Below are 17,133 nucleotides of genomic sequence, written 5' to 3' on the forward strand. Positions count from 1 at the left end.
CATCAAGCACGTACTGACTTGCACTACGACACACGTAGTTTACTTAATTACCTGTCCATGTAAACAGCAGTATGTAGGCAAGACCATACGCAATGCCAGGGAACGCTTTGCCTTGCACAGATCCGCATTAAAAGCAGCACTTCTAACCAAAAAGTCGGAACAACCTGTGGCCAGACACTATGTTGACAAACAACATACATTGAAAGACCTGCAATTTCAAATCATCGACCATATTCCAACCAATTTAAGAGGCGGAGACAGAGCAGCCACTCTACTCAAACGAGAGGCAACGTGGATGTATAGACTGGATACTGTGAGACCGAAAGGTCTCAATGACAGAATACAATGGAGCGTCTTTTGAGCAACATCATTTTACACATAGTCCCCATCATGGCTCAAAAGGACAGTTGCATTTCTGATACCGGTGGCTGTGCACCAGTCTTACAAGCTCCCATTCCAGTGACTTATGTCTGCCATATAGTATGTACCTTGATCGTTTGCACATCACTGTATAGATTGGGTGTTTATTACACCAGCGCACTGCTGACGGGTTGCGCTTAGATTGATTATGATAATTTAACTGTCAGCCAACTATGATACCAATAATCCAGGCCGGTATATATATTTATTTATTCGTTTTTTGTTGCGACAATATACTGTAATGTTTCTTCTCGGTTCGTAACATTAGATTGCACTTTGAACACCCCCAGCCCCGGTCACGCCTCCTCCGGGACCCCGGCACCCGTACATGCTCTACACATCCACGACAACCACTGAGCGTCGGGATGTCATGGCAACGCGGCGGCCGGAGACACGCTGGAGGTCACGTGACTGCGGCACTGACACGTCATCACACCCGGGACGGAAGCTCCAGGCTCCCCCGGACGCTGTAGCCTTTCCCACACGTGGGTCTTCCTCACCATAAAGGTAAATGTTTTTCACTGTTTTTTCACTTTGTATTTGGCTCACCTTGAAAAAGGGGCTTGCGCGCCCCGAAACGTTGGATTCACCAGCCATGAATTAAAAGCACTAGCACTTTACTTTTGCTTTGTCAGTCTCTGAGTGCCGCTGTTTGCTGCATAGCCTGCCATTTGTATATATATATATATATATATAGCCCAAGGAAATGTCCGGCACTCCAAACAAAGTAACAGCTGCTGCGGTGCCCGCTCTTTATGGTTTGCATAGAACGGAAGAATGAGCCGCACTCACAGACTTGTAAAACAAATAATACCCCGGCGTGGACAAAAGAGTCAAATAGCCAGGGTGTAGTTCCGACGTTTCATGTCTATTTATGACATTTTTTCAAGGATAAAACAACACAAACATATATAACAAGCTTTTATAGAAACTCACCCAAGTGTGTGTGCTCGTTGCCGTCCCGCTCCGTGCTGAGGCGCAATGACGTCACTCACATGCGACTAGCGCTGACGCACCGGCTCCTGGCAACGGAGACGTACAGCTACAGTGCTCCCGTCACCATGGAAACATAAACAAAAACAACAGGGACGTCCATCGGCTGCAGGAAATTCAAAATGTAAACATTAATCTACACTATTTATGCAATAAATGAGAATAGCTATACAGTGTTAACTTTAAAATAGCCTCACTGCATAAATTAAGAAAAACATTGATCATTCAAGCCTAGCGGGTGCAGGGTCTGTAATTTATGAATCCACATAGCCTCTTTTTGAAGCAAAAGGCGTCCCCTGTCGTCCCCCCTCTGTTACTGAGAGGTACATGATCTATCATTTTATATCTCAAGCTAGGCAGATTGTGTCTAAAGTTCTTAAAGTGTCTGGCAACCGGTTGTTCTTGATCGGTCCCCTCTAAAGCATGGCGGATAGACGTTCTGTGCATAGACATGCGTTCCTTAAATTGTCTAACAGTTTTCCCGACGTATAATAGCCCACACGGGCATTTGATGTAACATATAACGAACTTTGACGAACACGTCTGGAGGTATCTGATTTGGAAAATTTTGCCAGACCTCGGATGTGAGAATGTATCGCCTGTGTCGAGATAGCTGCAGGTGGTGCACCCTAGGCAGCGATAGTTGCCAGGTTTTCTAGATAAAAAAATGTCCCAATGATGCAGGTTTGAGTTTGGAAACATCATTATGCACCACATAATTCTTGATGTTCTTTCCTCTGCGCTGTCCAATCATCAGACGTTTGTTGTACAATGCTGGTAACTCCTGTTCTGAATTCACCAAGGGCCAAAACTTCTTAGCAGCCGAATTAATGTCTCTACTCGCCGTGGAGAAATCAGTAACCCAAATAATGGAATCCTGATGGTTGGAAGAAACTTTGACTTCCAGGGATTTGGCCCTGGGGATGGACAAGACTTTTAACATGGATTTCTTTAAAGATATGGGATTATACCCTCTAGCAATAAACTTATTCATCAGGTTCAGTTGTAGCTTAAGATCTTGAGGGTCACTGCAAATTCTAATGGCTCGCATAAACTGGGAGAAAGGTAAACCTTGTTTTAGAGACCTCGGGTAATGGCTTTCAGCTCTCAATAGGGTATTCCGATCGGTTGGCTTGTGATAGACCGTCGTCTGGAACTGGCCATCATGTATGGAGATGGAGACGTCCAAAAAATTAATGGTGCTGTTGCTGACCGTATAAGTAAATTTAATGTTGTCATCAGCCTGATTAATGTATTGCATCATGGAAAAAAAACGGTCTTTGCTACCTGTCCAGAGGACAAATATGTCGTCTATATACCGATAGTAGCTGTGGATGGGTTGTCCGAAGCTAGAATTTGAAAAAAATAGATCTTGCTCTAAAGAGAACATAAAAGCGTTGGCGTAGCTAGGTGCTACGCACGAACCCATTGCACAGCCAAGTCTTTGTATAAAGAATTTTTCATCGTATTGAAAATAATTCCTTGTCAATGTCAATTCAAGTAAACTCATAAAGAAATCCAAATCTGGACCCTGGTATAACATATTATTGGTGAGTAGCCTCCTAGTCGCAGCCAGATCTCTGTTATGCGGGATGCTAGTATAGAGGCTGACAACGTCTATGGTGGCCATACACCAATGAGTCTCAACTGTGGATATATTCAATAATTTCAATATGAATGACGTTGTGTCCTTGAGAAAAGTTCTTTCGTTCTGGATCACCGGTTGCAAATAAAAGTCAAGGAATTTGGAAATTCCAAAGAAAAGAGAATCTCTGGCGGAAATGATCGGCCGTCCTGGAGGATTACTAGCATCCTTATGTAATTTAGGTATGGTATAGATCAAAGGAATCCTAGGGTGTTCTACAGTGAGGGAGTCACATACCTTTTGAGAAATAATATTATTTTTGACAGCCGAGGAAAGGAGAGTATCCAATTCCTTCTTGAAAATGGTGGTAGGATCTTGGTCCAGTCGACTGTAAACATTTGAATCATTAAGCTGCCTTTCAATTTCAGATTTATACTGTGTGAGATCCTGGATGATAATGCCCCCGCCCTTATAGGCGGGGCGGATGATTATGTCCCTATAGGAGCTCAAATTATTGAGGGCAATTTTCTCCCTATTGGTAAGATTATTGCGTACGGGAAATGTAACATCTGCACACTTATCTATGGTCTTCCCAAGTTGTGAGGTAAAGCATCTAATGGCAGAATTGCTAGATGTTGGGTCAAATGTTGATGTTTTCTTTATAACTGGTTTTTGAATGTCGGGCGTCTTGGAGTCCCCAAATAATTCTTTAAGTCTAAGCTGTCTATTAAGACAGTATAGGTCCACTTTGTTCTTAAATTCATTTGGTCTATTGTTGGGCACAAAGGATAGACCTTTCTTAAGCACAGACAATTCATCTGGAGTAAGATAGATTAAACACTACGTTTTCTTCTTGTATTTGTGCTTTCCTTTGCCTTGCCCACTCGCCTCTGCGTCTGGTCCAAGATCTTCCACCGAGCTTGCTTTGGCCCGGGTGGTCACCCCTAAAGGGGGTCTTTTCGATTGAGGTTTGGAGCGTGCCCCTGAAGCCTCTCCTTCGCTAGTTGAAGTGGCACCACCACTGGAATTATCCGTGTCAAATCAGTTTTGTTTCCTATACCTATTAGGATTTTTCCTATTCTGTGGGTAATGCGGCTTTTGATTCACCCAAGCATATAGACGCGATGTTCATCATAATCTTTATCGACCATAATCCTTTTCTTTTTCTTAAATGCAACTAGGTCCGCTTTGTATTTGATGATCTGTTCAGACAGCTGCTCCATCCATTTGTTGTCAGTGTCTTGTTTGAGCTTGTCGAGGTTCATGTTTTCAAATGCCTCAATCTTTGCTTTGATAATCTTAAGCTCCCTTCCAGCTTCCTCTATGACCAGGAGGATAAGGTCATAGGAGCTTTTATTTAATATAGCCGCCCACCGGCGGCAAAATTCAACATTAAAGCAGCCTATAGTTGGAATATTCCGTATTCTGAAGCCTCTAGGGATTCTCTTGTCTCTGTAATAGTCGGATAGACTAACTCCATGAAGGTAATAATCTATCTCCTTCTGTTGCAATTTGAGTAATTGTTGATACAATTGCTGTGTGGACTCCAAACTACCCCCTGCTTTGGCCATATTGTCCTTAAATAGAATGGCATCTGCCTCTGGTTCTGAGAAACTCAACACCGCGTCAGGCACCAGGGTTAAGTTGGAGAATCCTTCCACATTAGATTCCGCAGCTTGGAACGACATCCTGTATGTGGGTTAAAAACAATGTGATTGCTGGATGTAGCAACACACACGTGCACCTTGAGAGTATCCACAAATAATAGGCGGGTGCCTTGACCAGAAAACAGCGTTCTGATATGTATAGCCCAAGGAAATGTCTGGCACTCCAAACAAAGTAACAGCTGCTGCGGTGCCCGCTCTGTATGGTTTGCATAGAACGGAAGAATGAGCCGCACTCACAGACTTGTAAAACAAATAAATCCCCGGCGTGGACAAAAGAGTCAAATAGCCAGGGTGTAGTTCCGACGTTTCATGTCTATTTATGAAATTTTTTCAAGGACAAAACAACACAAACATATATAACAAGCTTTTATAGAAACTCACTTAAGTGTGTGTGCTCGTTGCCGTCCCGCTCCATGCTGAGGCGCGATGACGTCACTCACATGCGACTAGCGCTGACGCACCAGCTCCTGGCAACGGAGACGTACAGCTACAGTGCTCCCGTCACCATGGAAACATAAACAAAAACAACAGGGACGTCCATTGGCTGCAGGAAATTCAAAATGTAAACATTAATCTACACTATTTATGCAATAAATGAGAATAGCTATACAGTGTTAACTTTAAAATATGTTCCTTCAACTGTTTTTCTTAATTTATGCAGTGAGGCTATTTTAAAGTTAACACTGTATAGCTATTCTCATTTATTGCATAAATAGTGTAGATTAATGTTTACATTTTGAATTTCCTGCAGCCGATGGACGTCCCTGTTGTTTTTGTTTATGTTTCCATGGTGACGGGAGCACTGTAGCTGTATGTCTTCGTTGCCAGGAGCCGGTGCGTCAGCGCTAGTCGCATGTGAGTGACGTCATCGCGCCTCAGCACGGAGCGGGACGGCAACGAGCACACACACTTGGGTGAGTTTCTATAAAAGCTTGTTATATATGTTTGTGTTGTTTTATCCTTGAAAAAATGTCATAAATAGACATGAAACGTCGGAACTACACCCTGGCTATTTGACTCTTTTGTCCATGCCGGGGATTTATTTGTTTTACAAGTCTGTGAGTGCGGCTCATTCTTCCGTTCTATGCAAACCATACAGAGCGGGCACTGCAGCAGCTGTTACTTTGTTTGGAGTGCCAGACATTTCCTTGGGCTATACATATCAGAACGCTGTTTTCTGGTCAAGGCACCCGCCTATTATTTGTGGATACTCTCAAGGTGCACGTGTGTGTTGCTACATCCAGCAATCACATTGTTTTTAACCCACATACAGGATGTCGTTCCAAGCTGCGGAATCTAATGTGGAAGGATTCTCCAACTTAACCCTGGTGCCTGAAGCGGTGTTGAGTTTCTCAGAACCAGAGGCAGATGCCATTCTATTTAAGGACAATATGGCCAAAGCAGGGGGTAGTTTGGAGTCCACACAGCAATTGTATCAACAATTACTCAAATTGCAACAGAAGGAGATAGATTATTACCTTCATGGAGTTAGTCTATCCGACTATTACAGAGACAAGAGAATCCCTAGAGGCTTCAGAATATGGAATATTCCAACTATAGGCCGCTTTAATGTTGAATTTAGCCGCCGGTGGGCGGCTATATTAAATAAATGCTCCTATGACCTTATCCTCCTGGTCATAGAGGAAGCTGGAAGGGAGTTTAAGATTATCAAAGCAAAGATTGAGGCATTTGAAAACATGAACCTCGACAAGCTCAAACAAGACACTGACAACAAATGGATGGAGCAGCTGTCTGAACAGATCATCAAATACAAAGCGGACCTAGTTGCATTTAAAAAAAGGAAAAGGATTACGGTCGATAAAGATTATGATGAATATCGCGTCTATGCTTGGGTGAATCAAAATCCGCATTACCCACAGAATAGGAGAAATCCTAATAGGTATAGGAAACAAAACCGATTTGACATGGATAATTCCAGTGGTGGTGCCACTTCAACTAGCGAAGGAGAGGCTTCAGGGGCACGCTCCAAACCTCAAACGAAAAGACCCCCTTTAGGGGTGACCACCCGGGCCAAAGCAAGCTTGGTGGAAGATCTCGGACCAGACGCGGAGGCGAGTGGGCAAAGAAAAGGAAAGCGCAAATACAAGAAGAAAACGTAATGTTTAATTTATCTTCGAAAGATCTTACTCCAGATGAATTGTCTGTGCTTAAGAAAGGTCTATCCTTTGTGCCCAACAATAGACCAAATGAATTTAAGAACAAAGTGGACCTATACTGTCTTAATAGACAGCTTAGACTTAAAGAATTATTTGGGGACTCCAAGACGCCCGACATTCAAAAACCAGTTATAAAGAAAACATCAACATTTGACCCAACATCTAGCAATTCTGCCATTAGATGCTTTACCTCACAACTTGGGAAGACCATAGATAAGTGTGCAGATGTTAAATTTCCCGTACGCAATAATCTTACCAAGGGGGAGAAAATTGCCCTCAATAATTTGAGCTCCTATAAGGACATAATCATCCGCCCCGCCTATAAAGGCGGGGGCATTATCATCCAGGATCTCACACAGTATAAATCCGAAATTGAAAGGCAGCTTAATGATTCAAATGTTTACAGTCGACTGGACCAAGATCCTACCACCATTTTCAAGAAGGAATTGGATACTCTCCTTTCCTCGGCTGTCAAAAATAATATTATTTCTCAAAAGGTATGTGACTCCCTCACTGTAGAACACCCTAGGATTCCTTTGATCTATATCATACCTAAATTACATAAGGATGCTAGTAATCCTCCAGGACGGCCGATCATTTCCGCCAGAGATTCTCTTTTCTATGGAATTTCCAAATTCCTTGACTTTTATTTGCAACCGGTGATCCAGAACGAAAGAACTTTTCTCAAGGACACAACGTCATTCATATTGAAATTATTGAATATATCCACAGTTGAGACTCATTGGTGGATGGCCACATAGACGTTGTCAGCCTCTATACTAGCATCCCGCATAACAGAGGTCTGGCTGCGACTAGGAGGCTACTCACCAATAATATGTTATACCAGGGTCCAGATTTGGATTTCTTTACGAGTTTACTTGAATTGACATTGACAAGGAATTATTTTCAATACGATGGAAAATTCTTTATACAAAGACTTGGCTGTGCGATGGGTTCATGCGTAGCACCTAGCTACGCCAACGCTTTTATGTTCTCTTTAGAGCAAGATCTATTTTTTTCAAATTCTAGCTTCGGACAACCCATCCACAGCTACTATCGGTATATAGACAACATATTTGTCCTCTGGACAGGTAGCAAAGACCGTTTTGTTTCCATGATGCAATACATTAATCAGGCTGATGACAACATTAAATTTACTTATACGGTCAGCAACAGCACCATTAATTTTTTGGACGTCTCCATCTCCATACATGATGGCCGGTTCCAGACGACGGTCTATCACAAGCCAACCGATCGGAATACCCTATTGGGAGCTGAAAGCCATCACCCGAGGTCTCTAAAACAAGGTTTACCTTTCTCCCAGTTTATGCGAGCCCTTAGAATTTGCAGTGACCCTCAAGATCTTAAGCTACAACTGAACCTGATGATGAATACGTTTATTGCTAGAGGGTATAATCCCATATTTTTAAAGAAATCCATGTTAAAAGTCTTGTCCATCCCCAGGGCCAAATCCCTGGAAGTTAAAGTTTCTTCCAACCATCAGGATTCCATTATTTGGGTTACTGATTTCTCCACGGCGAGAAGAGACATTAATTCGGCTGCTAAGAAGTTTTGGCCCTTGGTGAATTCAGAACAGGAGTTACCAGCATTGTACAACAAACGTCTGATGATCGGACAGCGCAGAGGAAAGAACATCAAGAATTATGTGGTGCATAATGATGTTTCCAAACTCAAACCTGCATCAATGGGACATTTTTTATCTAGAAAACCTGGCAACTATCGCTGCCTAGGGTGCACCACCTGCAGCTATCTCGACACAGGCGATACCTTCTCACATCCGAGGTCTGGCAAAATTTTCCAAATCAGATACCCCCTGACGTGTTCGTTATATATTACATCAAATGCCCGTGTGGGCTATTATACGTCGGGAAAACTGTTAGACAATTTAAGGAACGCATGTCTATGCACAGAACGTCTATCCGCCATGCTTTAGAGGGGACCGATCAAGAACAACCGGTTGCCAGACACTTTAAGAACTTTAGACACAATCTGGCTAGCTTGAGATATAAAATGATAGATCATGTACCTCTCAGTAACAGAGGGGGGGACAGGGGACGCCTTTTGCTTCAAAAAGAGGCTATGTGAATTCATAAATTACAGACCCTGCACCCGCTAGGCTTGAATGATCAATGTTCCTTCAACTGTTTTTCTTAATTTATGCAGTGAGGCTATTTTAAAGTTAACACTGTATAGCTATTCTCATTTATTGCATAAATAGTGTAGATTAATGTTGACATTTTGAATTTCCTGCAGCCGATGGACGTCCCTGTTGTTTTTGTTTATGTTTCCATGGTGACGGGAGCACTGTAGCTGTACGTCTCCGTTGCCAAGAGCCGGTGCGTCAGCGCTATTCGCATGTGAGTGACGTCATCGCGCCTCAGCACGGAGCGGGATGGCAACGAGCACACACACTTGGGTGAGTTTCTATAAAAGCTTGTTATATATGTTTGTGTTGTTTTATCCTTGAAAAAATTTCATAAATAGACACGAAACGTCGGAACTACAGCCTGGCTATTTGACTCTTTTGTCCACGCCGGGGATTTATTTGTTTTACAAGTCTGTGAGTGCGGCTCATTCTTCCGTTCTAAATATATATATATATATATATATATATATATATAAAATCCTACATTCTTACCTCTATGACTGAAATCTGGTATTGCCAAACCATGTTACACAATAAACACAGCACTTGGGGGATTTTTGCTAAAAGTCTTTTATGTGCAACTATAAGCAAACCATGATAGTTTCCATTCCTAGCTTGTAATCAGCTTGTAGTCAACGGCTCATTTCCGAACCACGCAGGGTCCAGTCATCAGGACTAAGGTAATGCTACTTATTTTTGATGAAGTCCACAGGTTAGGAAGAAACGCATTGGAACTTATGCCTTCTGGACTCCTTTAGATGGACAGATAAGCCTTTTTAAAATGTATTTCTTGTACGTTTTCTACCTACCGGTTGTCATTTGGAATATTTGTGAATAAGGAACCTGGATTGTTTTGACCCAGAATTTGGGAAGATAAGCCTACTGTCGTTCTTTATTTTGTATGTGCAATACCTATCATTTGTCACTTGGAATACTGTGTGAATAAATTGTTGTTTTTAAGAAAAGTAATCTATACTGTTTAATGGGGACTTGCAATAGTTCCTAGCACAGCTTTCCACTAATAATCGCTATATTAAAAATCATTGTCTACATTGAAATAGGTTGCACTATGTTTTTATTATTTTTTATTGTTTCATATATGTTGAACTCAACAAGGGTCACTGGACTGAAGATTTTATCATAAAGGAAGCTAAGTGTTTCTCTATACCCCATCATTTTATACTCACACACTATTAGGCGCTTTATTCACTTCATTGTATCATACCACTACCACTGGTGTGTCTTACTAACACACACCCTACTGTGATAAGCTGCCACTCATAGAAGAATGAGGACTGTATAAGGATCTGTGTCCTTTTCTTTTAAAACATGTAGTTCAACCATTTTGGCGCCTATACCTTCCTTTGTTTCACATCTATCTATCTATATATATAATATATCAGAATGGTAGGCGGCACTCAGAGACTCTTTAGATGGTTTGGATAACGTGCATAAAAGCCCCGTAGTGCACGCTTTATTGGTGACGTTTCGTGGATAGCTTCCCCTTCCTCAGACAAACAGTGAGTTTAAATACATGAACGGACTTACCCCCTCCCCGTCTGTCACAGCGGGCTCCCGGTCCCTGCGGCCGCCTTCTGCAGCGGGCACTTCCGGACGCGGCTCATCGCTCCGGAAGTGACATCACTCGTCCGGCGCCCGGGGCCATGGCAACCAGCTGTCAACAAACAAGGGATAGTGTAAATGTCCTCACAGTGCACAAAACATAAGAGCAGGACCAATAAGCCTCGCATTGAGTAAATACAACAATGTTTAAGTGAAAAGTACAATTTCTAAAATATATAAACGTGACATATTGGACATATTGTAGCTGCATGACTTTAATCGACACTGCTTGCTGTTCTACCCGTTCTTCGCACAGGAGTTTATGATTTTCACGGTTGTACATATAGATGAATGTTAAAAATTTGGTAAATCTATAGAGATGTCAATTTGAGGTATCTTAATGTAAGTAAATATTAATCCATGGTTACCCAAGGAGCATCCGTAGCAGATACAGTAAAAAGTGACAGGACCATTTTTGTAGTCTATTAAATTGTACACACAGGAGGTGCAATCCAAATTTTTATCCGATTGTCCGTTTCGGCGTTATTGTTCACGCATTATGTCAACCCCCTTTTCCTCCCCTTAGGGGAGATTTATTACAATTCTGATTACGTAGTTTTCCTGTTTCCCACCTAAAGAATACCTATGTTATATTTCAACTTCCTAACATATCGGGAAGTAAGAGAATTAGTGATGAGTGAGTGAGGGCCTTCGCATTTATATATTTATATATATAGATATCATTAAAAAGGAATCAGTTTTATTCAATTAAAAAGGGTACATTATTCAGACGTGTCATGCAGGTATTAAGCAATCATTTGAGTGGACTGAGTACCACTTGACCTTATGTATAAAACTTCCAAATAACCACTACCGCTATCCGTCTGTCTGTTGTCCAGGACTTGCACCACACACCTCCAGGTGTTTTCCTGTTTCAGTGTGCCAGGACACCATCAGATCAAACCATCAGGTGGAACCGTTCGGAGGATGAAAGCCACGTCAATGGATCACGCCCCTACACATTTTGTCACAAGACTTCGTCATAGGGCATATATATTAGACATGTGCGCCAGCCATTTTCTTGGGTTTTGGTTTTGGATCTGTATCTCCTTCGTATTTTGGATCTGTATGGTTTTGGCACAAACATGTGGCACTTAAACTTCCAACGTGGCACAGCTAGAAAACAGAATGGCACTGCAGTGGCAGACAGGATGGCAGTTTATTAAACTGTATGACCCCATAAAGCAGTGGTTTTCAAACTCAGGGGCAGATTTACTAAGTCTGGTGGATAAAGTGGAAGGTGATAAATTACTAACCAATCAGCTCCTAACTGCCATGTCACAGGCTGGGTTTGAAAAATGACAGTTAGGAGCTGACTAGCTGGTGCTTTATCACCTTCCACTTTATCACTTCACCGGGCTTAATAAATCTGCCCCTCAGTCGTCAGGGACCTACACAGTTCACATTTTGCAGGTCACCCAGCAGGTTCACAGGTACTCATTACTCACTGACACATTTTAAAACATCTACAGGTGGACCTAATTATTTAATTTGTGATTCTGTGAGGAGACTTGGAAAACATGAACTGTTTGGGGACCTGAGGACCGAGTTTGAGAACCTGTGCCATAAAGTAACCAAGAGAATGTTTTCATTAATTCAGAACTAGGGCCCAAATGTATTAAGCTTTAAAAAGTGATAAAGTGTAGACGGATTAAAAGTGATAAATGACCAGCCAACCAGCTCCTCCTAACTCATTTTCTAACAAAACCTGTTACTTGGCAGCTAGAAAGCTGATTGTCTGGTCATTTATCACTCTTTATCCGTCTCCACTGTATCAGGCTTAATACATTTAGACCCAGATCAGAAGGAAGGAAGGGTTGATTTGTAAATTATTTTTATTTAATTCTTTAATTATGAAATTGTTAAACAAGGAGGGCATTGGAGACAAGGCTGATGTATTAACCTGGAGACGGCATAAGGAAGTGATAAACCAGTGATAAGTGCAAGGTGATAAAGGCACCAGCCAACCAGATCCTAACTGTTAATTTACTTATTGGAGCTGATTGGCTGGTACCTTTATCACCTTGCACATATCACTGGTTTATCATTTCCTTATGCCTTCTCCAGGTAAATACATCTGCCCCATTTTCTCCTTTCTTCGCTTTCTCTTCTGAATTGCTATGATAGAAAGATCAATAGAAAGAAAGAAGGATTAGCGTAGAATTTGACAGCAGTTAAGAAGTAAGAACCACTTGGCCCATCTAATGCACATATTATAAATTTGTTTGTTTTATTGCAGGCAGTTTAGCTACCAGTATGTTTTTGGATTGTGGGGGAGTATATACAAACTCCACATAGGACCATGGTGGAAATCGAACTCATAACCTCAGAGCTTTGAGGCAGTAATGCTAACCATTACACAATCCATTCTGCCCTAGTTGCTGAACAAGAAAGAGAGAATGATTGATTAGTAAGCATACCAGTGTCATTCTGGGATGTCATAGCAAGATAGCTTTACCCCGCAAAGACTCTCCTCCGGATATGTTCATTTCTGAGGGATCAGCCAAGAGCTGGGAAAGCATCATATCTCTTACATTGTGAAATCCCTCCACACAGAAGGCTCACCTACTGCTGAGTAAGTTAGGTTTCTGAAATTATCCTCCATTTTGTTTTATTTGAAATTGTATCCTGATCTGTGTTTACTTTTAAATTATTTCTCATAATCTTTGTAAATCTTTTTTTGTAACTAAAGCTCTGAAGATATTTTTGAAATTAAACATCTAATTTTTAGTTCTTGTCTGTGTTCTTATGCCCAAAGGCCTCATGGTCCATGCTATCAATTTGTGACGTATTAATAATTGTGTGTGTAGGCCGAAGCGAAGACGGCCTTGCGTTTAGTCACTAAACCTTCTTGCTGGTGTCAGTTTCGGATTTAAAGTAATCCAGTAGGCACGCACAGCGATTCTCGGATTGGCGTATCTGGAGAATCGTCCGGTGTTCTTGACAAAGTATGATATGTAATTTCTGATACGCACACAATAAACTTTAATGACAGGGTCATGCCGGAGTGACCATACTTGATCCTAGGTTTAAGTCGTACATTGTGTCTTTCTTGGCCACGGACACAAATCTGCAGGGATGCAAAGAGCTGTTGGTAAGATAATTGTCAGCTCAAGCGCAAAGTGACATACAGTAGCAACATTTCCTCCTTCAATTTCTCCAGCAACTGCGGCTGCCAGGAAAAAAAAGAAGTTTCCTAAGAGACCCAGTGACAGAGCAGTCAGCAAAAACTTTTGAGATCTGGTTCAAACTGAAGGAACTGCCTACAATTACTGACATATCTACTGTGACTGCAAATACGGCCACCATTCAAAAAATGGTTGATGATTATTTTAGTGATAGCATCCAAATGGACATGTCAGACAGTCTGTTCTAATACTGGCAGGAAAAAAAGCAATTTGGATGACCTTGCACAAACTGGCTTTGCTTTACTTAATTTGCCCACCCACCAGTGTGTACTCAGAAAGTTTTCAGCGCAGCAGGGAACCTTGTCAGTGATCGGCACAGGAGGTCCTGCTCTCCTCTCAAATGTTCATCCTCCATATCTATCAACAAACCCGAAGTGGACTACAGCACACACCCCAATTTGGGATTAAAATGTGCCACCTACAGTGTCACAATACGTGTATGAGTACCAAAATAAAATATATTACTGTGGTACCACCTTCACCCACAGCGTCGCACGATACGTGTATGAGTGTGAAAATAAATTACTGTGATACCACCTTCACCCACAGTGTCGCACAATACGTGTATGAGTATGAAATAATAATACACTGCGGTCTGATCGGCAGTGTCACAGTACTTATGAAAATAAAACGAAAACTGTATACCGGGGTATAGCACAAAGATTTTTTTTATATTTTTAGGGTTTTTGTTTTTAGCTTTTATTATTTTCATTTTACACTAGGGCAGAGCCCCTGGATGGATGGACAGATCACCCCTTTCAGATACAGCAGACAGAGCACTCCTTATAGATACAGCAGACAGAGCATCCCTTTTAGATACAACAGACAGCACCCCTGGGCTGATACTGTCAGGACACACCAGCCCCTGGATGTTACTGGGTTAATTTAATTAACACTGGGGCAGAGCCCCCTGGATGTATGACTACCCCTTTCAGATAAGCAGACAGAGCACCCCTGGACTGATACAGCAGACAAAGAATCCCTCTCAGATACAGCAGACAGAGCACCCCTTTCAGATACACCAGCCCCACGCCAGTCAGACAACACAGTACTGAGACAGACACGTCTGTTTAGTACACTCTCCATAGCCGGAGTGAAAATGGCGCTGATCACCAGGGACCTTTATAGAATCCAAAGCCTCCAAGAATTTGACAGTGGGATGATTACATTTTTCCTCAATTTGGGATCCTAGTAATGCGGGAAACCCTGAGCCGGGCTCGGATACCAAAGTTCTGGAGGGTGTGGTTCTCGGAGAACCGAACCTGCTCATCTCTAATATATATATATATATATATATATATATACACAGATGAACAATAAGAGGCGGCACTCAGCAGACTTGTGAAAAAAATCAAACCAATGTATTCAGTGCAGTCAACGTTTCGGGGACCACCTCCCCGTCTTCAGGACAAGTGTACAGTGTTACACAAACAAATTTATACATATCTACTTACCCCCCTGATCAGTTTCCCCGCCAGCGTCTCCCAAGGCCGCGTCTCCCGTGCTTAATAGGGTGTGTGCTTCCTGGCTCTTATTAGAGAACAGGATTCAACCCTTTTCCTCTGTTTCCTGACTTTTTTGTTCACCTCAGTTTTCTTTGGTTTCATCTGTTTTCTTGCTTACGTAACTGGATTATAAACTGCTGTTTACTGTTGTGATCATACAGTTATATTGATTTGTATGTATGGTCTGCCATCATCTTGGCCACTAGCCAATTGCGAGTAATTTGCTGCAACTAGTATCTGGCGACCATGCGCTGGCACTGCGTACACACACACAATCTATAGGATTGCACAGGTGTGTATGCTCCCACGAACAGGTCGCAAGTGGGCGTGCCTAGTCGCATTCTCAATGTGGCTGCATGTGGGACCTATTCACATGTAAGCTGATAGCGTCCGCATCTGTATTCTCGACCACTTACAGTAGAATATAGAATTGTAGAAATTATAATGCATACAGTACCAAGCTACAAAATGCTAGATTGTTTCCTTAGTGAATGTAATTCTTTGCAAAGCCTAAGTTTTATCTGTCACAGTGACCACTTACTGATGTCTAGAGATTGTATTCTTTATTACCTCTAAAACAGCCCCTGATGCCATCTACTCGTTATGTAGAAACATTTGGACTAGAATCTGACAGCTGAATTCAATTAAGTCCGTTATCCAATTAATTTAAACTTCACTTACCAGAACTTGAGACGAAAACTCGGAATTATGTCAGCGAGGGGATGGCCTTGTCAAGGAGCTGCTAATGCATTTCTCACCTCTGTTCTGAACTCTCTTCAAATCTTTTTCTGCCGTTCAGAGAAAAAACATACATTTCAGTGCCCACTACTTTAATTATCTTTAAAAAATATGTCAGAAAACATTTACTAAATAAAACAAAAACCGCCACAAATGCCATTTTTATTTTACTAAAAAATCTACAATAACTACTTTGGTAACCTATATGGTATTTTTTTCTTTTCCTCCATTTGCCACATCTATACCCCTTTTCCACTAGCTAAATTACACTATACTGTAATACTATATGTTTTAGAAAACTGATTAAAAAAACACTGCTCACTGAGGTTCATGTACTATTGGTACATGAGTGGTACTAGGGTGTGCTGCAAAATCTAAAGGGGTGTCCTCCCCCTTCTATAGAATGCAAACAGGAGATGGGTGATGATGCACCCAGTGAGTATTGTGATGATGCGCTTAGTGAGTATTGTCTCTGTTAGACAGGCATTTAGACCTGTGACAGTGTAATGATGCGCTCAGCCCCTTAGTGAGTAATGTCTCTGTTAGACAGGCATTTAGACCTGTGACAGTGTAATGATGCGCTCAGCCCCTTAGTGAGTATTGTCTCTGTTAGACAGGCATTTAGACCTGTGGCAGTGTAATGATGCACTCAGCCCCTTAGTGAGTAATGTCTCTGTTAGTCAGGCATTTAGACCTGTGGCAGTGTAATGATGCACTCAGCCCCTTAGTGAGTATTGTCTCTGTTAGTCAGGCATTTAGACCTGTGACAGTGTAATGATGCGCTCAGCCCCTTAGTGAGTAATGTCTCTGTTAGTCAGGCATTTAGATCTGTGACAGTGTAATGATGCGCTCAGCCCCTTAGTGAGTAATGTCTCTGTTAGACAGGCATTTAGACCTGTGACAGTGTAATGATGCGCTCAGCCCCTTAGTGAGTAATGTCTCTGTTAGTCAGGCATTTAGACCTGTGACAGTGTAATGATGCACTCAGCCCCTTAGTGAGTATTGTCTCTGTTAGACAGGCATTTAGACCTGTGGCAGTGTAATGATGCGCTCAGCTCCTTAGTGAGTAA

At 41.9% G+C, this 17,133-nt stretch overlaps 1 protein-coding gene and 1 long non-coding RNA gene across 3 annotated transcripts in view; one reads left to right on the top strand and one right to left on the bottom strand.

Moving 5' to 3' along the window:
- METTL4 (methyltransferase 4, N6-adenosine) overlaps positions 1-17,133 on the top strand; it is a 576,485-nt gene that overhangs the window by 535,992 nt on the left and 23,360 nt on the right. The window contains exon 12 of one of the 2 annotated variants that reach the window (XM_063923556.1): positions 12,872-13,246. The exons of the other annotated variant lie outside the window; for it this stretch is intronic. The gene's annotated coding sequence lies outside the window, so the exon portion shown is untranslated. Of the gene's footprint in view, positions 1-12,871; positions 13,247-17,133 lie in introns of those variants that run through there. 2 annotated transcript variants of the gene reach the window in all.
- Positions 16,013-17,133, bottom strand: part of LOC134928148 (uncharacterized) — a 196,425-nt gene continuing 195,304 nt past the window's right edge. Inside the window, exon 4 of the long non-coding RNA XR_010177840.1 lies at positions 16,013-16,113. This is a non-coding gene — a long non-coding RNA (uncharacterized LOC134928148). The remainder of the gene's footprint in view (positions 16,114-17,133) is intronic.

Source organism: Pseudophryne corroboree, chromosome 5, assembly GCF_028390025.1.
Source record: "Pseudophryne corroboree isolate aPseCor3 chromosome 5, aPseCor3.hap2, whole genome shotgun sequence".
Classification (NCBI taxonomy): Eukaryota; Metazoa; Chordata; class Amphibia; order Anura; family Myobatrachidae; genus Pseudophryne; species Pseudophryne corroboree.